The sequence below is a fragment of the Ambystoma mexicanum genome, chromosome 7p, assembly GCF_040938575.1.
Source record: "Ambystoma mexicanum isolate Mex_15411 chromosome 7p, UKY_AmexF1_1, whole genome shotgun sequence".
In the NCBI taxonomy this organism is placed as follows: domain Eukaryota; kingdom Metazoa; phylum Chordata; class Amphibia; order Caudata; family Ambystomatidae; genus Ambystoma; species Ambystoma mexicanum.
Window position 1 is genome coordinate 51,854,828 of NC_090939.1, and position 26,671 is coordinate 51,881,498.

At 48.2% G+C, this 26,671-nt stretch overlaps 1 protein-coding gene across 3 annotated transcripts in view; it reads left to right on the top strand.

The window, feature by feature from the left end:
- The window catches only part of SPAG17 (sperm associated antigen 17), a 1,712,709-nt gene that overhangs the window by 1,440,401 nt on the left and 245,637 nt on the right, over positions 1 to 26,671 (top strand). The window lies entirely within an intron of this gene.

The following is a 26,671-nucleotide window of genomic DNA, read 5'->3' on the forward strand; positions in this document are numbered from 1 at the left end:
TTTGGGGGAAGTGTTTATGCACCTCCAATCAAAAAATTCACCCGCCGCCACTGGTTTTGAATGAGGATCATCAGCTTCTCAAACCAGAAATTGTCACGCCCCAGAGCAACATATACAGGGTGGGGATAGGTAATTGTTGCTAGTTCATCTAATCATTTACAGTACAATGTCTGGATCCAGTATTGGAGATCTATACATGAGTACAAAATTGCAAACATATTTAGTAGATAAACGGCAAAGCATTGCTGAGTTGGTTAAGTTCCTATGCTGGGATAGAATCCGGAAGTTAAACCACATCTCCGTAATTAACAGAAGCTTTTGTTCCAGGCCCTTTATGAGATAATGTATAAAAAACACTTTTTGCATGGCTAAATCTGCTGCCGGGTAAGCGATTGGAAATTGAGAGGGCGTATCTGTCAGGCTGAGATCCTGGTGTCTGCAGAAGCTGCTGAGCCCCCGACAATCCACCCAAAATGTGGCACTCTGAGCTGATACAATAAACTGCTCAGTTTACCTCACTTCCAGGGGAAAGGGGGAAGGGACAAATTAACAAACACCAGGCTGGAAGCTAAGACTAGCTGGTTCTTCACCTGTGGTAAAACATAAACATATAATACACCTTGTTATTCATGAGGCACTATACTAACCTTAAGTATCAATATCCTTTACCAAATAAAGTAAAAACCATACCTGGAACTTCTCTACAAAATGCCCAGAGAAGTAATAAGCTGACTAGACTTCCTTACTAGTTGACTTGAATCTCAACGATCATTCAGCCTTCTTAGTAGGTCCATGAATGTGAAATTAACTTTGCAGGAAATCTTCTTTAAACTCAAGAAGCTTGAACAAAGTCTTAAGTTCATTAATAGTAAATGGAAGTTCTAGTGTTTCTGGAAAGTATTTATATTTCTTCTTATTAATTTCTTTTTAAAGTGTTTTTACTTAAATAAACAGTTCTTGAGACTTGCGTCAAAAATCTCACGTGGAAATCTCTTGAACTCGCATAGGGATCCAAACTGAGTGAAGATCGTTGAAGCGCTGCAGTCGAAAACCGCGGGAAAAATCCACACGCGATTAAACGAAAACACACACACGCGCTGAAGTCCAACCGCGGGAAATATCCACACGCGCTTAGTCCAAGATGCGAACACACGCACACGTGTTGACGACAAACCGCGGGTAAAAATCCACACGCGCTTAGTCCAAGATGCGAGCACACGCACACGCGCTGACGACAAACCGCGGGTAAAAATCCACACGCGCTTAGTCCAAGATGCGAGCACACGCACACGCGCTGACGACAAACCGCGGGTAAAAATCCACACGCGCTTAGTCCAAGATGCGATCACACGCACACGCGCTAAAGTCGGAACAGCGGGTAAAATCCACACGCGCGGAAATCTAACCGCGGGTAGAAAAAACACACGCACAAGAGTATCACGCGACACCATAGAGCTCGCGCAAGATTATCAAGCGAAGACTCTCACGCGCAGGTTTCTCTTAACGGAAAAACCGCGCGCTTGATAGAAAACGTAGCGTAGCAAAGCCAAACATGCGACAGCAATATAGTTCTTAGTAAATATTTTTTATATGAACTTGAAAATCAGATTAAATCTTCTACAATGACATCATAGAAAGAGTCTTGAGTTTTAAAAGGACTTATCTTGTGAAGAGTCTTTGAAACCTTGTTTTCTTTTCGGATAACTCGAAATCTTCTTACTCCTGTTCAGTGCCAAAATGAATCTCCGCAAGATTCCTGTTTGCTTTTCCAAATAAGCCGCTCGACCGCTTGAAACTTGAAACCCCTGAACAAGTTAAGCAGGAGCAGCTTAATACACGACCTCTCAGCTGGGCAAAGACGATGAAAGTCAGTTTAGAATGTTCACTGTCTTCCCTATAAACAATCACCAGCCAATCAGAACTTAGACTGAGGACCTCCATCTTGGCTTGGGGCATTCTCCATAGACTGCAATGAATGTTAAGGGCAAAATTGGCTGTTTTAAAATTAAACTCATAATAACTTCCAAAAACCTTTCTATACTAATTTTCCCCAGACCTAATGTCTCAGAATATGTCACTGTATCCTAACAGTACCTGACAGTACCCCCCTTCTAACGCCCAGTCCCTGGGCCTTTCTTCAATGGAAATTTCTTATGGAATTTTTTAACCAAATGAGGAGCATGTACATCACTTGCTTTCTCCCAAGTGCGTTCTTCAGGACCAAAACCCTCCCAATCAATGAGATACTGTAGCTTTCCTCTCACTATTCTAGAGTTCAGAATTTTCTTAACTACAAATTCTTCTGAATCATCTTCCTCAAATACAACTGGTGAAGGAGTAGGTGTCAATCTAGTTCCTTTAACCACAGGTTTCAACAAGCTAACATGAAAAGTTGGGTGAGTTTTCATATGTCTTGGTAATCTAAGGCGAAAAGCCACTGGATTTATCACCCTTTCAACAACAAACGGCCCTACAAAACGAGGGCAAAACTTATTTCTTCCCTTAATTCTCAAACATTTGGTTGATAACCATACCAAATCTCCTTCCCTATACTGGGGACTAGTCTTTCTTTTAAGGTCCGCAAATCTTTTATATTTTTGTTTACTCTCCACCAACACCCCTTTTGCCTTCTCTAAATTTCTTTTCATGATCTCTAGTCTCTTTTCCACTTCCGGGTTTTCAGCATCATAATCGATCTCTATACTAAGAAAACGAGGATGAAAACCTCGTCCCAAATAAAATGGAGACATTGAGGTGGCATCCTTACTACAGTTGTTATATGCAAATTCTGCCACCCACAACATATCTACCCACTCTTCCCCTGTCTGTAGATAACATCTCAAATATTTCTCCAACTCCTGATTTATCCTTTCCACTTGCCCATTGGTTTCGGGATGGTAACCGGATGATAGGCATACCTCAACTCCCAATCTCTTACAGAAAGCTCTCCAAAATTTAGAAATAAATTGAGACCCTCTGTCTGAGATAACCTGACTGGGAATTCCATGCAGTTTAACTACTTCTTGCAAGAAACTGTGAGCTAAACTATCAGCGGTAACCTCTCCCTTCATTGGAATGAAATGTGCTTCTTTAGTGAGTAAATCCACTACAACCAATACTGATGTACACCCCTTATCTAGTGGTAGATCCGTGATGAAATCTAAAGACACTGAATACCAAGGCCGTGGTGGAACTGGCAACGGTTCCAATAACCCAGAAGACTTTCCGATGAGGTTCTTAGATCTAGCACAAACTTCACAGGTCTTAACAAAATTAAGAGTATCTTGTCGAATTTTCTCCCACCAAAAATGTCTTCTGACCAACTCAAGTGTTTTTCGATATCCTGGATGTCCTGCCAGAACTGAATCGTGACATTCCTTCAAAATCTTTTCTCTAAGTTCAATAGATGGTAAATAAAGCCTGTTGTCTAGATAAGGTAAACCATCTTTAATCTTGCGAGCTGGATCCAAACGAACCCAATGTTCAAGTTGTCTCTCAGATATGGATTCTCGTACTTGTTTAAAGATTTCGTTTTCTTTCTCAATTCCAGCAAGAACAAAACGTTCTGGAGCGATCAGAGGAAGTGACTCACAAACCGACTTAACTTCACTTTCTGGAAATTGCCGTGACAGAGCATCTGCTTTTTTATTTTGATTTCCTGGCTTAAAAGTAACTATAAAATCATAATCTGCAAAAAATAAAGACCACCTTAGTTGTCGAGGTGTCAGAGTTCTTGCTGTCTTCAAAAAAAGTAAGTTTCGGTGATCAGTTAATACTGTCACAGTGTGACGTGCTCCTTTTAAAAAATGTCGCCATTCTTCAAATGCTGCTTTGATAGCAAGAAGCTCGCGATCTGAAATGGAATAATTTTCTTCCGCTGGTGAGAACCTCTTAGAAAAGTAGGCCACTGGATGCAATTGTCCAGTAACATTATGCCTCTGCGACAACACTGCTCCCATTGCCACATTGGAAGCATCAGCCTCTACAAAGAATGGCTTGGACGTATCAGGATGAATCAAGATAGGAGTAGTTATGAATTTCTCCTTCAATACTTTAAAAGCCTCATTAGCCTTGACGTCCCAAACAAAAGGAACTCCTTTCTTCAAAAGTCGAGTAATTGGAGTCACCAAACTGGAGAAGCCTTCAATGAATCTTCGGTAAAAGTTGGCAAATCCCAAAAAACTCTGGATCTCCTTCACCTTCGTTGGAATAGGCCAATCACGAACCGCTTCCACCTTTTTCGGATTCATTTCCAGACCACTAGGAGTGATCACAAAACCTAAAAATTCCACTGAATTCGTATGGAACTGACTCTTCTCCAATTTAGCGTAAAGATTATTCTCTCTCAATTTTCTCAAGACCTGCCGAACGTGAATTTTGTGTTTCTCCAAACTTTGGGAAAAAATCAAAATATCGTCAATATAAACAATAACAAAAATATCAAGAAATTCCCGAAGAACCTCATCGATAAAAAATTGAAAAGCCGCTGGGGCATTGCAAAGACCGAATGGCATCACTTGGTACTCGTACAGGCCAAATCTGGTCTTAAATGCCGTCTTCCACTCATCCCCCTCTTGAACTCGTACAAGATGATAAGCCCCCCTTAAATCCAATTTAGAAAAAATGGTGGCACCTTGAATTTGATTTAACATCTCAGAGATGAGAGGGAGTGGATACCTATTTTTTACTGTCATTCTATTTACCGCCCTATAATCTATACAAGTTCTGAGGGAACCGTCAGATTTTGGCACAAAGAACAGTGGTGAGGCAGCCGGCGATTGAGAGTGCCGAATAAAACCCTTAGCCAAATTTTCCTTTAAGTATTCTTTCAAATAGTCATTCTCTTTTTCTGTCAGGGCATAAACCCTACTGCTAGGTAAAATAGCTCCAGGCTCCAAATCTATCCTGCAGTCAAACAGTCTATGAGGAGGCAACTCTCCAGCTTCCTTTTCATCAAATACATCCCAAAAATCTTGATAACAAGTAGGAAGTTCACCCACTACTGCTCCAACATCAAAACCAATTGCCCCTCTTTCTGCAAGTGAAAACGAAACAGAATTCACAAATCTTTCTTCCTCTCCATGACTTTTCCCTAAGAAACAATGTTCCTTACAAAAAGTTGATTCTAGGGATACAAGTCTTGCACTCCAATCAATTCTAGGATTATGCAGAGTAAGCCAGGGCATACCCAAGATTATTTTCAAGATTGGAGCATCAATTAATTCAAAAGAGATAGTTTCCTTATGACCTCCAGTTAACTCCATCTCAAGTACCTCTGTATTATGAGTGATTGGACCTGAAGAAAGAGATGTACCATCAACTGCCCTTACCTGCTCAACTTCTTTCTTAGCCACTAAAGGAACACCTAAACTCTTTGCCAATCCTCTGTCCATAAAATTTCCTGTAGCCCCTGAATCAATAATAATTGGCCCAGAACCTAAGATTTTCTTTTCAAACATTAAGGATACGTTCACAGTTATATGAGGAACAGCTGTCTGTATCGTGTTAGCAACTTGTTGTACTCTGCCTGAAGAATTGAAGATCTTCTTGGAGGTAAAAGGACAGTTTTCAAGGAAATGACCACTCCTACCGCAGTATAGGCACAAATTATTCTCCCTTCTTCTTGTCTTCTCTTCCTTAGACAACGGACCTCTCACCCGACTCTGCAGCTCATTTCCCTTTGACTTAACTTCCCTGTTCACCACCTCAACCTTAGATCTCTCTACTCTTCCTGGAAACCTAACTTCCCCCTGAGAACGTCTACGCTCTAAACGTCTTTCGGTTAAACGAAAATCTAACCGAACTACCAAATCAATTAGAGCATCTAAAGTAGTTGGTCGTTCCAAAACACCAGCCAAAGCATCTTTCAATTCATCTTTTAAGCCCCGATAAAATAAGGAAGCCCTCTTCTCCTCTGGCCATCTACTCTCTAAAATTAAAGTTCTAAATTGAGTGATATAAGAAATCAACTCCTTTCCTCCCTGACGCAGCTCCAGTAGCTCTCCATCTACCTCTAGAGATACCTGTCTCTTATCAAACATCTTTTTAAATTCGGCCTGGAACAGGGAATAATTATTCAAAGCCAAACTCTTTTGACTCACCAAAAGACTTCCCCACGCAGATGCTTCTCCTGATAAATAAGATAATGTAAATGTGACCTTGGAAGCATCCGTTGAAAATAACTCGGGACGACTTAAGAAATGTAATTCACACTGAGTCTGAAAAATTTGAAACTTTCTCGGATCTCCCAAAAAACGCTCAGGAGCAGCCAAAGGAACTGGCATAACTAAAGTTCCTAAACCACCCACCACTTCTCTTGAAAGTCTATGTTCTTGTTCTTCCCCTACTCTCACCAACTCAGGTGGGTTTCCTGCACCTTCCGAAACTTCCACTTCCTTTTCTTGTATTTGTGTTACCTTTAAATTTAACTCATCTATTCTTTTATTAAGATTTGAGTATTCTCGATGAGCCATCCGTAACTCTTCTCTAATTTCCCTAACCATTTCTCCCAACGCCTCCATGGCTGTCTCGTCGGGGTTCATACAGCTTGGGCAGACTTTTTCTTTTTTATTGGCCTTTCATTCTGTCAGGCTGAGATCCTGGTGTCTGCAGAAGCTGCTGAGCCCCCGACAATCCACCCAAAATGTGGCACTCTGAGCTGATACAATAAACTGCTCAGTTTACCTCACTTCCAGGGGAAAGGGGGAAGGGACAAATTAACAAACACCAGGCTGGAAGCTAAGACTAGCTGGTTCTTCACCTGTGGTAAAACATAAACATATAATACACCTTGTTATTCATGAGGCACTATACTAACCTTAAGTATCAATATCCTTTACCAAATAAAGTAAAAACCATACCTGGAACTTCTCTACAAAATGCCCAGAGAAGTAATAAGCTGACTAGACTTCCTTACTAGTTGACTTGAATCTCAACGATCATTCAGCCTTCTTAGTAGGTCCATGAATGTGAAATTAACTTTGCAGGAAATCTTCTTTAAACTCAAGAAGCTTGAACAAAGTCTTAAGTTCATTAATAGTAAATGGAAGTTCTAGTGTTTCTGGAAAGTATTTATATTTCTTCTTATTAATTTCTTTTTAGAGTGTTTTTACTTAAATAAACAGTTCTTGAGACTTGCGTCAAAAATCTCACGTGGAAATCTCTTGAACTCGCATAGGGATCCAAACTGAGTGAAGATCGTTGAAGCGCTGCAGTCGAAAACCGCGGGAAAAATCCACACGCGATTAAACGAAAACACGCACACGCGCTGAAGTCCAACCGCGGGAAAAATCCACACGCGCTTAGTCCAAGATGCGAACACACGCACACGCGTTGACGACAAACCGCGGGTAAAAATCCACACGCGCTTAGTCCAAGATGCGAGCACACGCGCTGACGACAAACCGCGGGTAAAAATCCACACGCGCTTGGTCCAAGATGCGAGCACACGCACACGCGCTGACGACAAACCGCGGGTAAAAATCCACACGCGCTTAGTCCAAGATGCGATCACACGCACACGCGCTAAAGTCGGAACAGCGGGAAAAATCCACACGCGCGGAAATCTAACCACGGGTAGAAAAAACACACGCACAAGAGTATCACGCGACACCATAGAGCTCGCGCAAGATTCTCAAGCGAAGACTCTCACGCGCAGGTTTCTCTTAACGGAAAAACCGCGCGCTTGATAGAAAACGTAGCGTAGCAAAGCCAAACATGCGACAGCAATATAGTTCTTAGTAAATATTTTTTATATGAACTTGAAAATCAGATTAAATCTTCTACAATGACATCATAGAAAGAGTCTTGAGTTTTAAAAGGACTTATCTTGTGAAGAGTCTTTGAAACCTTGTTTTCTTTTCGGATAACTCGAAATCTTCTTACTCCTGTTCAGTGCCAAAATGAATCTCCGCAAGATTCCTGTTTGCTTTTCCAAATAAGCCGCTCGACCGCTTGAAACTTGAAACCCCTGAACAAGTTAAGCAGGAGCAGCTTAATACACGACCTCTCAGCTGGGCAAAGACGATGAAAGGCAGTTTAGAATGTTCACTGTCTTCCCTATAAACAATCACCAGCCAATCAGAACTTAGACTGAGGACCTCCATCTTGGCTTGGGGCATTCTCCATAGACTGCAATGAATGTTAAGGGCTTAATTGGCTGTTTTAAAATTAAACTCATAATAACTTCCAAAAACCTTTCTATACTAATTTTCCCCAGACCTAATGTCTCAGAATATGTCACTGTATCCTAACAGTACCTGACAGTACAGAACTCTCAGACCCAAAGCAGGCAGCGGTCAGATACCAAGACGGGTCATTGGTATGCTACTGTGATTCCCTGTTAGGGAAAAGCTAACTAAGGGGGGGCAGAACACTGGGGAGGGGGTTGTTCTGGGGATCCCATAGTAAATATAATGAACTATAGTGACTTGAGCAAGCTATTGGTAAGGCTAGGCAGACACCAGACTTACTACATGGTTTATCCCACCACCCTGATGGTGGTGGGGGGCAAGCCCATCTTCCAGGTTGCACCCGGGACCCATGCAGCTCCAACCTTCCCTGGCCTTAGAACAAGCTGGGTCCCCTGAGAAGAGGAGAAACAAGTCACCTTGATTGTTTCCTCGGGCCTTAACCATATGTAAACTACTGGCCCATTGTCCCGCTGTCAAGAGGTCATATGTTATATGAGATAATATGTTTTATATGTTCTGTGTTCAGGATTGCTTATAGTTGATTCTTTGAGACCAGCCTGTAATGGAGTATTACAGTGAGTTATCCCTTTTGGAGGTCTAGGGGTTGAGGGGAGCTGGGGATTTATTAGTGTGATGGGCCTCATTGCCCTTTTATTGGTCATTTGGATTAATTTAAATGCCTGGGGGCAAGATTCATTTGGGTTGTCCAAGAAGGGTTCAACTTGGAAACAGTACAAAAGCAAGTAGATGCACGTCTATCATTGGGCCCTAGGGAGTAATATGAACCCCCCTGATTACTTCCATATACAATTAAAAAATGTATTGTTTTTCTTGTCTCATTAGGCCGACACCTGCATTAAAATGAACTCTTGTAAACATTATCTTTCGTATACCGCAGCGTACCTATCTTCAAAGAGAATCTCTTTTCTCCAGCATGGGGTCTGGCATGGATTCACATGCTCATGAATATTCCCCGTCGTCAGGCTGGGAATCCTCGGTAAAGAAAAAAGCAGTATCAGTTTCGTTTCTGATCTGTCTTTCGTAGTAATAACCAATCACTGATCTCTGCGTCATACTGACCACAACCAATGACTGCCCTCTACCTAAACCCCGCCTCTGGCAGCCATCTTCAGATTTTTACCGCACGTTCATGTGTTGGATCCTCGTGCTATTGCTCTCGAGCGTTAGTGCTATTTTTTTCACGTTTTTTCTCAAAAACTTTGTTTTTTCGGAGAAAAGAGCCTCAAGCTCCACCGACTCTCCATCCGATCAACGGGGACCCGTGTCGGATTCGTCTGCGCCCCTCAAGGGTGAAGTTTTCATCGAGCTACGCTTTTGGAGGACTCCAGAAGTTTCTCAGGCCCGGTCATGGCCCAGGAGAAGGGAAGCTCGACGCCCGGAAAGCTGTTCAGGGTCTGCCCTGGATGCCAGCTGCAGAACGTCTTCAAGGAGGACGAACACTCTTTTTGTCTTTACTGCCTACATGAGGACAAGACGCACGTGGAGAAGGACTGTGCGTTTTGCGGCAACATGTCGGAGCGGACCATGAAGGACCGCCATCAACGTCTCGCCAACTGGCTAGAAGGGAAGAGCCCGTCCGGCGAGAAGAAGAGGAAGAAATCCGAGCGGTCTTCTAAGACCTTTTGAGGACGCCCCGGCGACGGGGGTCCAACATAAGGCCAAGCACCGCGGGTCCGCTGGCACCGGGAGCGCCGAACGGTCGGGCTCTACGGGCGCCAGGCAGGGCGCACCCTCCCCGGCACCATCAACCACGAGCCAACGCTCTGGGTCGGGTAAGAGGAAGGCCAAGCACCCGGCGAAGCTCCTGGAGAGGCCCCGGTCGAGCTCGAAGGCGGAGGGGGAGCGAGGCAGTGTCCCCCCCCTCAAGGTTAAGGCGGTGAGCGCACCTAAGGTGGTGAAGGCCTTAATCCATCCGGCCAAGCCCTCTATCGAAACTGTCGCGGCGGCCCTGGCTCAGCCTGTGGAGGCTACACCAGTGGTGGCGACCTCGGGGCTCAGAGTCTCCCTGCCACCTCGGAGGGAGTCCTCTTTTGTGCCCATCGATAGGACCCCCGTGAAATCCCCCGTGGGGAAGAAAAAGGGGGGGCAGGGCATCGTCGTAGATTCGGCCTCAACCTCGGAGGAGGAGCTGGTCGAGGTCTTAAGCCACGGCCTCGGCGTGGAAGAAGACCGGCCCGTCGGGATGGATCCCGACGCAGGTGACGACGACATCGTCGAGGGTACCGACGGGGCCCCTGATCGCCCGTCGGATTCCCCTCTGCCAGCGCCGCGAGACAACTCGGCGGCCATTTTGTTGGCTATACAGTCCTTATGCTCAGAGATAAGGACGAGACTACCGTTGCCGACGGAACCTCTCCCGTCGGGGGACCCAGAACCGGGACCTTCTGGTGTTCCCCCTACCAAGAAAAGAAGGATCCACCCTCCACCTCCTTTTCAGCCGTCGCGCCCCTTCCAGCCCTCCTCCCCGTCCACCCGAGGGGATGATACGGGGACTGCTGACACGGCAGCGACGGGTATGGACGACGAGGTATACGACGAGGATGTACCGTCGTCGCCTCCCACCAGGGCTTCTCCGCCCGACGAGATTGGATCGTTCCACTCCATGATCACCAGGGCATCCGAGCTTTTCCAACTCTGCCCTGAGGAGAAGAAGGAAGGTTTCCTTTATCAGCGGCGCGAGGCCAAGAGGAAGACGGTCCTCGCAGTGTCTCTATTGGACGACATTTGGGATGAGGGCCTCACCCTCCTCAAGAACCCTTCCACGACGCCAGCTAGAAGAGACCGGTACGAGAAGAAGTACCGGGTCCCGGACACGGCCCCCCTGTGCCTCCGGGTGCAGCCTACCCCGGACTCCATCGTCTCCGCGGCGGCCAGGAAGAAAGCGGGGGGGGGGTGCGGCCTCCACATCGACTTCCCCACCGGACGGCGAGGGAAAGAAATTGGACGCTATGGGACGCAGAGTCATCTCGTCTGCAGCGACGACGATTAAAGCTGCCAACGCCTTGGCTATCGTGGCCCGCTACGACAGGGAGCTCTGGTACAAACTGGCTCCCCTGCTGGACTTCTTGCCGGACGACTAGAGGGCAGAGGCCCTGGAGATCCTGCAGGAAGGTGAGGTGGCTTCGGACCACGCCATTACTGTTGCGACGGATATCGCCGACACTGGGTTCCGCCAGTTGGGCAACGGCGTTTGCCTTAGGCGGCGTGGATGGCTCAAGGCTACGGACTTCCGTCAAGACGTTCAGACCAGAGTCCTGGACATGCCCTTCGATGGGAACAACCTGTTTGGGAAAACAGTGGACGATTCCCTTCAGGCCATTAAAACGGACACCGAGACGGCCTGGGCCCTTGGAGTTCTGCAACAACGACGGACGCCCTTTCGGAGCAGCGGAGGCAAGGGCGCCTCCAAAGGTTCCGGCGGCGGTTTCTCCACCTACCGTCAAGCGGCCCGCTCGTCGTCTCAGGAGGCCTACAGAGGAGGAGGCAAGTCTGGCGGACCCCGCCGTCGTCGCCAAGGAGGTCAAGGCGGCAAAGCCTCGTCGAAGCAGGATTGAACCGGCCGTGGGGTCGGGCCCCCACCGAGGCACCCCGGTGGGAGGCCGGCTGGCGAGCTTCGTCAGCGTGTGGGAGTCCATCTCCACCGACCGTTGGGTGCTGGACGCCTTGGCCCGGGGCCACGCGCTCGAGTTTCAAAGAAGGTGTCCGCGCGTCCCCCCCGTGGCCAGGAAAGAACTTCACGTCCCTCAACTTCTCCTGGAGGTAAAGGCGATGCTCAGGAAGGGCGCCATCAAACTCGTCCCAAAGAGGCTTCGGGGCTCCGGAGTTTACTCGAGATACTTCCTCGTGAAGAAGAAGACGGGGGGATGGCGCCCCATCCTGGACCTGCGACGTCTGAACAAGTTCATCAAGGCGCAGAAGTTCCGGATGGGCACCCTCCAGCACGTCCTGGGTCAGCTGGAGGAAGGAGACTTCCTGTCGTCGTTGGATTTGGAGGATGCCTACTTCCATATTCCCATCCTAAAGGGGCACCGAAAATTCCTCAGGTTTGTGGTCCAAGGGCGTCATTACCAGTTCAAAGCCCTCCCCTTCGGACTACGGTCGGCACCCAGGGTGTTCACCAAGTGCCTCGCACCGGTGGCGGCGCAGCTGCGCCGCGAGGGGATCCACGTCTACCCCTACCTGGACGACTGGCTCATCCGAGCCAAGGCGAGGGAGCTCGCCGTGGTTCACACGGCAAGGACCGTCCAACTTCTCACGGACCTGGGATTCTCCGTGAACTACGCCAAATCCCACCTGGTACCCGCGTAAGACGCTCTGTTTCTGGGAGCGAGGCTCAACACAGTGTCCCTTCTGGCCTCCCCGTCGGAGGAGAGGACCAGGACCATCCTGGGCAAGGTGCAGCGGATGTTGGTGGCCGACGCGGCCATGGTGAGGTCCATCAAGTCCCTCCTCAGAATGATGTCTTCCTGCATCTACCTCATTCCCATGTGCAGGCTCCGGATGCGCCCGTTGCAGGAGTTCCTGGACGCGCGCTGGATCCAAACGACTGGCAGCTTCGAGGAAAGGATCACACTCGACGAGAGTTTCCGACGAGCGATCCGGTGGTGGGGCACCCGCGCGCATCTGACGGCGGGCATGGACTTCCAGACCCCAGCCCACCAGGAGACAGTGACCACGGATGCCTCCCTGGAAGGGTGGGGAGCGCACACCGAAAATCTGCACGCAAGAGGCTTTTGGCTCCCGACGGAGAAATCCCTACATATCAACGTCCTGGAGCTCCGTGCAGTGTTTTGGGCCCTCAGGTCCTTCCTTCCATCCCTCAAGGGCAAGGTGGTGAGGATCTTCACCGACAACACCACCACCATGTTTTACATCAGGAAACAGGGCGGAACCAGGTCCCCAGCACTGTCCAAGGAGGCGCAGGACCTGTGGCATTGGGCCGTCGCCCAAAGGATGTTTCTGGTGCCGTTTCATCTGGCAGGGATAAAAAACACCATCGCCGACTCACTCAGCAGGGAGCTGCGCTCGTGCCACGAGTGGGAGCTACGGCAGGATCTAGTGGATCGCCTCTTCCGACGGTGGGGCACACCCCAGATTGACCTGTTCGCGACGGCGACGAACTCCAAGTGCCTGAGGTTCGCCAGCAGGTTTCCCCAGGCGAGGAGCATGGGCGATGCTTTCTCGTTCCCCTGGGAGGGCCTGTTCCTCTACGCGTTCCCTCCTTTGCCACTGCTAATCCGGCTCGTCAACCAGCTCAAGAGGTCACGGTGCAGGATGATCCTCGTCGCACCTGCGTGGCCGAGGCAGATATGGTTCCCGGACCTTCTGGACTTGTCAGCGTCCCTGCCAATCAAGCTGCCGGTGGACGCGGATCTACTCTCCAGGGAAGGAGGCGCCATCCTCCACCACGACCCGAAATCGCTGAACTTGCAGGCCTGGCTCCTGCAGCGCTAGAGTTTGGAGGATACGACATACCGGCCGACTGCAGAGAGGTTCTTGCAAAGGCCAGGGCGTCCTCGACTCTGAAATGCTAGGGACACAAATGGAAGAGGTTCTCTGTCTGGTGCCACGCACAGAAGATTAACCCTCTACGGATTACGGCTCCCCAAGTACTGCCGTACCTGCTGACGCTGGCCAAAGCTGGACTGGCACACGCGTCCATCAAGATTCATCTTGCTGCGATCTCCCGATACACCAGAACCACGGGGCGGACGTCCTTGTGGTCTCATCGTCTGGTGAAAGAGTTCATGAAGGGACTGTTCAGATCGTTCCCGCCGGTGAAGGCTCCGGCCCCGGCGTGGGAGCTCAACATGGTGCTGACCAAGCTCATGGGACCTCCTTTCGAGCCTCTGCACTCGGCTCCGTTGAAATTTCTGTCGTGGAAAACAGCGTTTCTTGTGGCCATCACCTCCGCACGACGAGTGGGAGAGATCCAGGCCCTTTCCTGCAAGGCCCCGTACTTGACTTTTCACGACACGAGGGTAGTGCTCAGGACGCACCCCTCCTTCATGCCCAAGGTACCGTCGGACTTCCATCTCAACGAACCCTTGGTGTTGCCTGTGTTCTTCCCGTCGCCTTCGTCGCCGGCTGAGAGGACTTTGCACTCGCTGGATGTGGCTAGAGCGCTGAAGTTCTACGTGGACCGCACGAAGTGTTTTCGGAAGACGTCACAACTCTTTGTGAGCTTTGGACCTGTCAATCAGGGGAAGGCTCTCTCGAAGGCTTCCATTTCCAGATGGCTCTCCGGCTGTATCATGTACTGTCACCGGTTGGCAAACCGACCGCTGCCTGGCCGTCCGAGAGCCCATTCCACCAGAGCGATCGCAGCTACCACGGCGTTCCTATCTGGTGTGCCCCTGCTGGACATATGCAGGGCTGCTACGTGGAGGTCGACGCACACCTTCACGAAATTCTACTGCGTCGACCGGGATTCCAGGGAGGAGTCCAGGGTCGGCCAAGCAGTGCTGCGCAACCTGTTCGCCTGAGGTGAGCCTGGTGAGGAGGTAAGATGCTTAATGTTGAGTTTGATGTAATGCTTAATGTTGAGCCTTTGCCACCTCCCGTGGTTGTGCATGTGTGTACTGCTATGTATTCTTTATTCATGAGCATGTGAATCCATGCCAGACCCCATGCTGGAGAAGGAACAAGTTACTTACCTGTAACTGTTGTTCTCCAGCATGGGTCTGGCATGGATTCACATGCGAACCCTCCCGCCTACCCCTCTGCGGCTCTTCACTTGGTCATACTGCCACTTCACGTGCTTCCAAATCTGAAGATGGCTGCCAGAGGCGGGGCTTAGGTAGAGGGCAGTCATTGGCTGTGGTCAGTATGACACAGAGATCAGTGATTGGCTATTACTACGAAAGACAGATCAGAAACGAAACTGATACTGGTTTTTTCTTTACCGAGGATTCCCAGCCTGACGACGGGGAATATTCATGAGCATGTGAATCCATGCCAGACCCATGCTGGAGAACAACAGTTACAGGTAAGTAACTTGTTCCTTCTTCGCAGAACGTGGACATTAGATGGTGCTTTTGGTGTCTGCTACATCTGTACCCGTTGCCAAAACTCCTCCACGGCATTGGGATTTTAACTTAATTCGAGATTTGCTATTGGGAAGGGATTTTGAGCATACGGCTTCCTGGGATCTTGACCTCCTCTCCTAGAACACTACATTTCTAGTGACTGTCACTTCTGCCAGGAGGGCAAGAGAGTTGGATGTTCTGTCCTGTAAGGGGTCATATATGGTTTTCCAAGCAGAAAAGGTGGTGCTAAGGATAGTTCTCTTTCCATTCTAATGTCCTGTCGGACTTCCATTTGAAGCATGACACTAATTTACCTGCGTTTCTGCATAGGCTACTGTTAGTGAGATGTATAATTTGTATGCTTCATCCCCTCTCCTAGTGAGACCCCCAGCTCTTTTTGGTGGACTTCTGGACCTTTTACGTTCTATCCTGAATGAGTGGAGTCTATTTCCACTCATTCATTCTTATTTTCTCTGACTTTTGGAACTCTATTCTCTGTGTTTACCTTTACTATGGGGCCTACTTTCCTCCATATCTCTTTTAAGGCATCTGTGTTTTACTTTTGCGACACAGGGGCAGTGTTGCTGGGAACCCTTTGGATTCTCCTTTGAGATTCTTTCTTTACCCTCAACTAACTACGGTTTGTATCCCTCCAGAAACATTATACTTTCAGAGATTAGCACACAACACTGTATGTGGAGTGCCAAAGGGATACTTATCCCCCTTGTCTCTGCTCCTGTGGCCTTTTTAGTCACACAGACAACCTTCTAGTTATGGCTGGTGGCAGTGTTCCACCAACTATTATGCTATTTATTACCGCAGACTATATTCACAGTCCTAGTGTCAGGTTCCAGGGTATTGGGGGCTTATTTCTGCTGTGTTGGGTGGTGGTTGGGTTAAGTACAATTCAATACTTCTTTGACTTCATGTTAGACCGCTGATATTCTCCCAATCCATGATGGTGAACTTCCTGCTCAGTAACAATTGGCTACAGATTACTTCAGGCTATTGTGATGCAGTTTGGAACCTCTAAAGAGTTTCTAAACTGCCTTTCATTCAAGATCAGCCAAGAAATAGTCACAGCGCTTAACAGCTCCAGAGTTACCAGTAGAAACTTGAGAACTGAAGACACATCTTTTATGGACAATCTACAGAAACAGCCAGAGATAATCCCAGATAAGTGACAGTGAGAAAAATCAAAGTAGTGCATGGAAAATGTTTTGGAACTTAAAAAAATGTATGGCAAATTGCATGTTGTGTGTTGATTCTCATCTCCTCAAAGAAGTAAAAGACATTGGGCCTCATTACGAGGATGGCAGTAGCCGTGCCTGTTTTACAGGCACGGCTGCCGCCGGTATCCATTTTTTTCCGCCACCCGCGAATGGGCAATTACCGGGTCATGACGGACCCGGTAATTGCCCATTCGCGGGTGACGGTAATAAGGGTCTCCCCATCCCCATTCGGCCCCATAGGGCTGAATCGGAATGGGACGTCGGATGCACCGGCACCATTCAGAATGGTGCCGGTGTATTCGACGTGCTGTGCTCGCGGGTGCCGCTCTGCCCGCCAGGTCAGACCTGGCAGGCTAACAGGCACCCATGAGCACAGCCCGTAGTGTGGCGGTCCGGGAACTAGGGTACCGGCATGCTTACGGGTACCATAGTTCCCGGACTGCCAGGGTCAGAATGAAGCCCATTATCTTCTAATGAAAAGGATTAACTGTTCGCTTATTTTAATAGTTGTAAATAAGTTATTATTAACCTACAGTTTTATTTGGAAGCGCGCGTGCATCAGGTTCAGAAGCGTATTTTGAATTATTGAAGTAGCGCGCGTTAAGGGAAGTGTTTAGTTTTCCATCGCACGTCGGAAGTTTCCTTGCGTTCGAGGAAAGCACCTAGCACCGTGCCCTGCGTGTCGGTTCATTTGAGGAAGCTGTGTCGGGCAAGATCTAGTAGTTATGTGGCGCAGCTTCTAAAAGAGTACGAGACAACGGAACGCGGAAATAAGCTGAGGTAACCGCTGTGCAGGACGTTTCGAGTGTGTGGTGAATGAAGTGCAGTTTCGGAGACTTCCCCCTTTTCGGCGAGTCAGTTTCCAGGTAGGCGCGAGCGCGAACACGTAAATAGTTACAGGGCACGCGCGAGTGGTAGCAAGTAAAGACAACATTAGAGGAAGAGAGAAATTGTTGTTTATTTTTTAAAGGAAGCAGCTGAGTTAAAGCGAGACTAAGACTAATTGTGTAACTAGCAATGTTAAAAGGAATTCTCTAAAGCTGCAGGAGAAAGCAAGCATAGAAGTTATGTGTAAATTAAATTCAGTTAGGAACTTGCATAAAGTCATTTTTGTTTGCTTATTTTGTAGTGCTAAGAGTTAGAGCTACAGTTCAATGCAATTTACAGTAAGTAATTAAAAAAGTAGGAAAAGGGAACTAGAGACTAAAACAACATTGTTAATTGGAGGGTTTCTCTCAGAGATTAAGAAGATGCAGTCACAATGAGCATTACAGCACAGCCGCTTTGGGACTGATTGCAAGTGGCAGCAAGACAAGAATTCTCAACCACCCAAAAGGCCTCTAAGCTAAAAGCAGAGGTAGTCGGGTAACTAGAGGGTCAAGAGTGGTAAAATAATAAATTCAGTGCAGATGTAATTTTTTTAATGTTAACTTGAGATGTGTTATTTGCAGGTTCTCCAGTGTTCCAAGAGTTAAGGAGACTGGAGGGATCCTGACTGTTTGTTATTTTCTCAACTTCCCCCTTCCCCCCTATCTGGTCAATTGAGCAGTTGTACATTTCACTGCTGGGTGGACTGGTTTGGTGGATTGGGTGGACTATCGTCTGCTCCTGCAGGAACTTCGGTGTTGGGACCTGATACTGGTTGTGCACAATAGGGTCACCTAAGTACCAACTTGATGGCTCTGTTTTTTGTCATTTCTAGTGTGGTTCTTCTTTGATAGCCCTTCTTATACCATTCTGTGAAGTGGCGGTCTGTGGGTGTGTTTTGCCTTTGGCGGGAACCCTTGGGTTTGGGTATCCCTGCCTAGCCTCCAGTGTGTCTGGGCAGGCAGGAGGTGGGGGAGGAGTTTTTCACTCCCCTTCCCTTTGTCTGCCTGAGTGCCTGAATGGAACCAGTGCCCACTGGGGGGGGGCTGGCTGTCCTGATTGGACATCCACCGACCCCTTTCTGTAAACGGCTGCGAGAGATTGCATTGGAACGTGTGTTAAACTGAATGAAAGGTGAGGTTCCTGAGGTGAAAGGCGAGGTTCCTGAGGTGAAAGGCAAGTGGACCACTGGAAACTGAAGGAACCGAAGAAGATGATGACCAGAGACCCCTGCAGACTTTTGCAACAAAGTGAATCGACCACTGCTGTCCTGACCCCGTTTTCTATATGACAGAGGAGCTCCGAAGAGGACGACTCCTTCCCTTTGGCTAGTGGGAGCAACCTGCCCTTAGACGAACTACAATCTGAGCCATCGCCCAAGGTGCTGTGCCTCTCCAGAGCTGCAGACTGCGAGTACCAGGAGACCTCCAACCCTTTTGTAGTGCAACATCTTGCTGAGGCTGAATCTGTCCAGGTCTTTGCTGAGCTCCAGGTGAACCTCCAGAGGCACAATCCAACTCATCCAAGTTCCCTCACCAGAGTGCAGGAATTGAAGATGATTGACCGAGTGAATCTTGTCCTTAGTTGGTGCTGCAGAAAAGACACCAAAACTGCCGACTGGCCAGAGAAGTTGAAGGAATCCATGCCAGAGGTCCTCTCTCAAGACTGCTGCTGGGTCATCCCGTTCAGTGTCCTGCCTTTTGTCACCAGACCAAGGAATCCAGAGACCGGGTAAATCACTGCTGAGAAGAGAAGAATCCAGCCATGAACATTTCTTCTAACCTAAGGTACTGTGGAGTGAAAATGTATTGCTTGGCTTAAACCGAGAAGTCGCTCTAGAGGGTTGGAGTGCACAAAGAGGTGTCCAGGGTGTCCATTCTTACCTCTGACCCAAGCTGCCGGCTTGTGTCCCTTTTGCAAGTCCTTTAACGGGGTCTCCACCAGTGTGTTATTCTTCTAGCATCCTTAACTAGAGACTGAAAGTATCCACTGGAACCTTTGCTGTTCTGGTGCTTCGTAAAACTTTTAACACTCTCCAAACTGACTTTTATATAGATTTAGGGATCAGACTTTAAAAGCATTAGTTTACTCTGAAACTGCCTCAAGAACCTTAAGCTCTGCTACTATTTGACTAACCAACTGTTTTCCTTCACAAAAGACTTTATCTTATGTGCTTTTGCTAGCTTAATACAATTACTGTATATCTTTGTGCGCAAGTGCGCAGTATTACCGATAGTATGGTATAACTATCATTAGTGTCAAACGCTGTAACAATTGTAACCGTGCGCAACTACCAACTAAGAAGTGGCCTTTAAAAAGTATTTATAAGTCCACTATTGTGTGTTGGTTAAGTGATCGGAGTATTTGTAAAGATTCCTTGTGTAAACATAATAAATATATATTTTAATATAAATGTATTGGTGTAAGTGTTTCTTTGGGTAATACCCAAAAAGATTGAGGAAGAAAAGACAGACTCCCAAAAGTTGGGATACCCATTTTGACCATATATATATATATGTGGGGGGAGGAATGTTGAAGGGTCTGGGGGGCTGTGATGCCGGGCGGGGGGTTCTTCCCCCATACATATATGCAGTAAAGAGGGGAGAACATTTAAACATTTGTTTGCATCTGGTTATTCATGCTCATTTAAAGTTACATCTGTACCTCTTCAGATCAGGCAGAAATAATAATAGAGCTTCTTCCTGTGGCTCTACCTGTCCTAACGATCTGAACACATCTGTTGAGCTGTGTGGGGGAAAGCAAGTGACAGGCTCCTATGTGTCCATGTCCTACTTTTTCTTGAGAGTATTTCTTCTCCCTATTTGTATTTCTTGGGTGTATTTGCCTATTTTTAGGGAGTAAAAGTGGTTGATACACTGCTTATCTGTAGGGCTGGAAAAAGGACCTTTTTGCAGATAAGACCACCTTTTTGTTACTCGCAAAGGGGTTTCACGCAGACTGAAGACCACCAAGGCCCCCATTGGCAGATGGTATTGGGTAGTGTATTTTAGGGGTGTAGACTGCATGGTATTTCTGTTCTCAAGAGACAATGTACGCACTCCACGGTATTCTGTAAGCACTATTCCCTGGGTGTCTCCTCCAGGCATGATGCTGCTTTGGTCTAGAGGTACTGTGTTGCCTGTGCGCTTGAAGCCGCCTGCCTATGCAACTCTATGCCAACAAGTTGCAACGGAGGGAGAGCCCATGGGTAAAAGAGTAGCAAAAACATACCCCAATGGTGATTCCTTCACAGCTCCCCTCAGAGCTATCCCTTTGTGTACATGCAAGTGCTATTCTACTCCTGTGTCTCTCAAAAACACAGGAACTGGCAATACAGGTAGGGGGATAGGGGTGCATGGTATGTCAGCACCAAATGGCATGATTGTGTACCAGGGTTGTACAGTACACTTTTTTTTTTGCTGCTTTATGCATCATCACACACACCACATCAAGTGAAGTGTTAAGTACCTTGTATCGTTTTTCCCCTTTTGTCTGGTAACCTTTGATGTATTTTTTTTAATGAGTCTAGGACAGGCCGGTGTCAGTGAACTGTGTTTTGTCGATTTATTTTTCATCTCACTAATGTGCACCATTGTTATTTACACATAATGTAGGACCATATACTCAAAATGGCTCCCCACTGTGGTTTAAGTCTTGTTCTTTGTCCATCTTGCTATTTGGCCTTATTCCTGCCCTCCCAGGAACCCGCGTAGAGAGGCCTTTGTGGGCTCTAACAAAGCCTAGGTAGTCAGGGAGGCCATTTTGACATAATTTATTGCCCAGACAAGCAAAGGAAAGCCACCACATAGGGGCTTTTGGCTAGTACTGCAGTAAAAGGCTACAGGCATATTGTATGTAGCCAGATGTAAAATACTCCCCTGCCACCAACCTACTCCCGAACACATGCCCAGGTTGAGAGAAATGACCTAGGTCAAAATGTGGTGTTCAAATAACACCCTCATCCTGCACATTTAAAAAGAGTTGCAATGGCTCGGTTACCTCATTAGAAACACCTCTGATCACAAGAGCCAACAGTCTGGTATGAAAGTACACCACAAGACGCAAGACCGCAACAAGTTCAGGCAACTCACAAAGTTAGGAAAAGGAACCCCAGAAATGGAATTCTGCCCTAACAGTCAGCACACTTTGAAGCCACTACACCACAATTATCAGGTCCCGAAAGCATCGGCACAATTACTATGGCTTCTTAACATCTATGTGAGAATGCTTGCAAACAGTCCTTGGATCATTCGAGACCCCATTCCAACACTACATGGATAACTTGCAGATCCTGCTTTACCTTGAAAAGAGCAGCCCGCGCCATATTGCTAACTGAAACATACTCATGACAAGGCAACCCACAGCTTCTCATGCATGAACAAGAGCTTGCCCTACCATGTACACAGATTTTGTAGAAACCTCCGGTTCTTTGAGTTCCTAATAAAGTGGAGCTATCTGCACTTGTCCTGTCCAGACACCTAATGACACGCAGGGTTGTCCAAACATGCCTTGAAACACCTACAGTCAATCCAGAATATGGCAGAACAGATGTTCTTGGGACAACATTTCACCAGACCTGTAAATGCTCCACTGGAAATCAATATCATGTGCTTGGTTCTCCGGCAATCCGGCTGACTGGCCCAACTACCTGGCAGAGGAACAGGGTTGTTGCTTACCACATGGAAAGCTTACATCAGCAAGCACCAGTTTCCTTTCTGTGCCCAGTTTGTTGATGTTCCTCTGATCCTCCCCGTGGGGGAAACACCTGATGTTGTGAGCGGATCCACGGGTCAGTGATATGGAAGGCGGTTTACAGAAGCAAGTGGTGTTGGAGGGTGAGAAGGCAGAAAGCGAGGTAATTTAAGATGGATAAGGGCACTTTGATGAGGTGACTCTGGTTCCAACGGCATGAAGCAGAGAACTATGCAATAAGTGGTTGTTGACAGTTGATGGCGAGAGACAGTCACCTAGAAGAGAGCATTGAGAGTGCAGCAGGATTCTGAAATGCTGATGGACACCAGTCCACGTGGGAGGTCTCATCAACTAGGGAGTCTGGAAAAATCAGAGAGGTCAGAGCAGCGGATAGCTGAGCAGGGGCTCATGAATGTGGTGGGAACAAGAACAGAGAGTCAGAAGGAAATTAGAGGTGTTTGTTACAGAATATCTTTGGTACACATGGAGTGAGTAGCAGGAAAACCGTGAACATCTGGTAACAGAGACAGTGAGAAAGAGCAGGAGAGGGAAAAGAACTTGAGGATCTGAGGTGGGACCTGAATCCAGAGGGCAATTGAGAGACTGAAGATGAAATTAGGAAATCCATTGAAGAAGAACCAGAGGTGAAGAAAGGCTTCATGGGAGTTGTGGTCCTACCACTTCAAAAATCATTGTGTCGCTAACAACCAAGGGTACCCAGGAAGGACAGATGTGTACACAGAGGCACTAATAAATGGAAACCAGTGAAGCATTGCGTTGTGGGAGTTGTTTCAACACTCCAGGGAGCCCAGTGTTGTTGACAAACTGTGAATCAAGCAGCAAGAAATGTATGTGTTGAGGTTCCAGTGAAGCCGGAAATGAAAGAAGAGTAGGTCTGTGGGAGTTGTGGTTTATCCACTCAGATGAGTGCTGCAGTCCTTATCAAATTAAGTCAATCAAGCGTAAAAGCGCTGCACCAGTCAAAGGAATCAAGCGTACAAGCAAAGACATCCTAGAAAGCCAAGTATAAGAATGCCAGCCCATCCAAGTGAATTGAGTGTAAGCACGCTAATTGCGTCAAGTGGATCGATAGCTTTGAGGCCATTGTGAATCATACACTTCAGCCACCTATCAGAGTGACTATCAGACAGAAATATGAAGTCACACAAAGGGTTTGACGAATCAGGCCATTCATCCCTTCTTCCCAGGCGGGAGCCACCTCCTCTGAGGCTAGGGAGGTGAGCCCGCTTAGCAAGACCTGCCCATATGGGAATAGAAAATATTATTATTTCTGTGGATTGGCATATCCAACATGCTAACGTTACTCCCAGATATTTGGCTGAAGGCAATGCCTGGATCATTGTGAAGCCAACAGTTTACAGAGATCAACATGCCCCTTGGGACTACGGTTGCAAGAATAGAGAGACGATTTACCTGTAATGGAGGGAGAAGAATCATTCACAGAGGCGTGCCTCTGACGTGAGAATTTCCTGGAGGGGCGAAGCCGCGCTACACCGCAGAGCAAGCGGGAGTGTGGAGACAGCAGAATGAGAGAAAGACGCTGGAAGGCTGGCGTTCTGAAGGGCAACTTCGCCAAACTGGAGAGAGAGAGGGGGGACAAGAAAGAGACCATCTCGCCTGTTGGCGGGACCACACAACTTCCGTGGTCGGCCTAGAGCCCATTAAGCCAAGACCAGGCCGCAATGCGGAACCAAATTTCCTGTCTCTATGCGAGCAGTGTAGCGACGCCTGAGCAGGGAGGCAGAGGGAAGCAAACGCTCCTGAGAAGGTAAAACCTCGGAGAGGAATGGACGGTTACGTCTCTGAACCAAGCAACTCCGAAAGCAAAAGGGGTGTCATACATCGCGAGACACACTTACCAGCTGCACCGCCGCATGTAGGGGTCCATCCGGTACGGGTCACGGGTGCGCTCGGATTTCACCTCTATCCAGAGGCTTGCTGTACTCCGCATGCGGCGGCACCCTTGACGCTGTTGGCCCCGCCCATGATGAGGATTACCATGGCAGCCAGGGACGCGCTGGAGTGCCTCCTTGTTCCCCTGCCGCTCACGTGACCCGCGTCTTCTGCTGGCACGGCAGCATCGTTCACGTGACGCCCATGCGACAAAGGGTGATCACGTGACCAGGAAGTGCTAAAATAAGACGCCTCTTCCGGATACTCGGAGCTTCTCAGCTGTTTTCCTACCTTTTGGCTACCTCATTGCTCCGTGTATTCCTGTTTAATTTCCTGGATTCTGGACCTTGTTTTCTGGTTTTTGGACTGCCCTTGGTTTTTGCCATTTTTGGATTTGTTATTAATTTCGGACTGATTACCTGAACTGCTCCTACCTTGGATTTTCCTCAAACTGGATTGTTGTTGCTCTTACCGTTTGGCTTTGGTATTCAAGGACTTTGGATTACCCAAGAACTCCACTGATCTCTGGTCACAGTACCACGCAGCTTGCCATCATCCAAACCACGGTGGACCCTGAACATATCACAACAGAGGTACCCTCGCATCTCCTTTCTGACCTCATACGACACCTCTCAGTGGGAACACTTAGGTTACCAAGTGTCATCGGCCATTCCGTCGGGAATGGTGACTGTATCACTGTACATCTTTGGAGATATCTGTATAGATTGCATACATAACCTTGTTTTTTTCCTGGGGATCCGGTGTCTTCTGTTCTTGCCACCGGTGGCCCCAATAATCAGTCAGCGAGTTGTTTACACCTTCTGTGACTGGTACTTGGGGAGGGAGGTATTCTAATCTACCTGGACCTCGGTTTTTGACAAGGGGTTTAACTGCAGAGAGTGAGACAAGAAGTTGGAGAATCCAAAAGGGTTACTGGAGCCAAAGAGACCCGATTGCTGGATACAGGCAGACACCCAAGAGAGACCCTGCTGAGTTAAGTAAATCAGAGGGCCAGAAGGCTTTGGGAATCCTAGAAAAATAAGCCAACACTTGGAAAACAGGGAACCTGGAGGGTTCAATTACTCAAACCTTAATCAAAAACTATTTGAAGGACAATGTCAAGTTGGTGGAATCACAACAAGAGAATAATTTCTCCTTTCAAGGAATTTGAAACATTGGATTTGTGCAAAGACTTAAAACTTGTTATAAGGAACCTGAAGAGAGGACTGAAAACCTTACTTTAATAACCTATGAAAAGCCCACGTTTGACTGATGGACAGTACTTTGGGAACAACCCATGTAGTTTTTTTTTTTAAACTTTTATTTTTGGACGGCAGAAGTACACAAGGCATACACAAGACAATAAATGCATAGCAGTTACATCATGGAGCAGCACATCATAAAGGATACAGCAATCACAACATGGACAGCCGGGCGATATCTGAGAAGGAGCATACCAACTGAAAAACAGTAGAATAAAGTAGGGGCTCACACAGTGGGATCAGAGCCCGTCGGGGCAGGGGACAGACCAGATTCGGGGGTGCCCTCGCTTCGGATGCTAAGGTAAGCGTTAAATTCAGCCCAAATGTTCCTGGGGCGAGACTGAGCTGGGAGCATAGACAAGTACTCTTCCTCGCAATTGCGTGACCAGGTAAGTAAGCACAACCATTTCTGAAAGACCGGGGGAGTGGGGCTTTTCCAGCTCTGGAGTATACACTTTTTGGCAATCATACAGCCTATGTTTAGGAACTTAGCCAGGCGTCTGGTTTCATCGGTTTTCCAGACCCCGAACAGAATCGACAAGGGGTCAGGATCAACCACAGTTTCAGTTATGTCAGAGAGTGTTTTCAAGATGCATTCCCAGAACCCAGATAGCTCCCTGCAGGACAGAAACTTATGCAGGTGACCAGCCTCCTCAGCTCCACAGCGAGGACACAGGGCCGCGGCGGCGCGGGCGAACGCCGAAGTCCTGTGTGGAGTATAGTAGAGCCTATTGAGGAGTTTGTACTGCATGGTGCGGTGACGGAAATTGAAGGAGACTTTTTTCGTGTGTAAGCACATTGCACCCCAGTTGCCATCAGACAACTCCAGGCCCAACTCATTCGCCCAACCGTCGCGCGCCCCGAGCGCTGGGATTGTGATGGACTCCTGAAGGATCCTATATAGTGAAGAGACGACACCGCGGGCGCCGCCTGAGTTGGCAATGTATGCGATCGCCGGGTTATCCGGGGGTTCATCAGGAAATGAGGGCCATGCAGTACGGAACGCTGCCCGTAGCCTATAATATTGCGTAGAGCGAGAGGTCGTAGGCCGCAACCAGGCCGCGAATGACAGATCAGCGGTGCCCCAACCGAGTGCTGCAGCCAAGCCCGGCGGCGGGCGCAGCACCTCCAGGAGGGGCGCACCGCTCAAGTGTTGAGCAGCGCGGAGGAGGGGCGGTCCAGGGTCCCCCAGCACCGGGCTCTCCGGCCGGGCAGACCGAGCTCATCAAGGCCCGAGGGCCCCGGCCCCAGAACGGGGAAAAAGTCCAGGACGACCGGCGCGAGGCACGGCCCAAGCAGCGGGCGCCGGTCCAGCGAGGGGCGCAACCCAATCCGCGGCGCCCCCAACGCGGACCGCAGGGCGTCTCAGCGGGCGGGCCAGTGGAGGGATGCGGCAGGGGAGGCCTTAGTGTGGTGGCGGGAGCCGGGAGAGAAAGTCTTCAATGGGGCGCCGAGCACCGCGG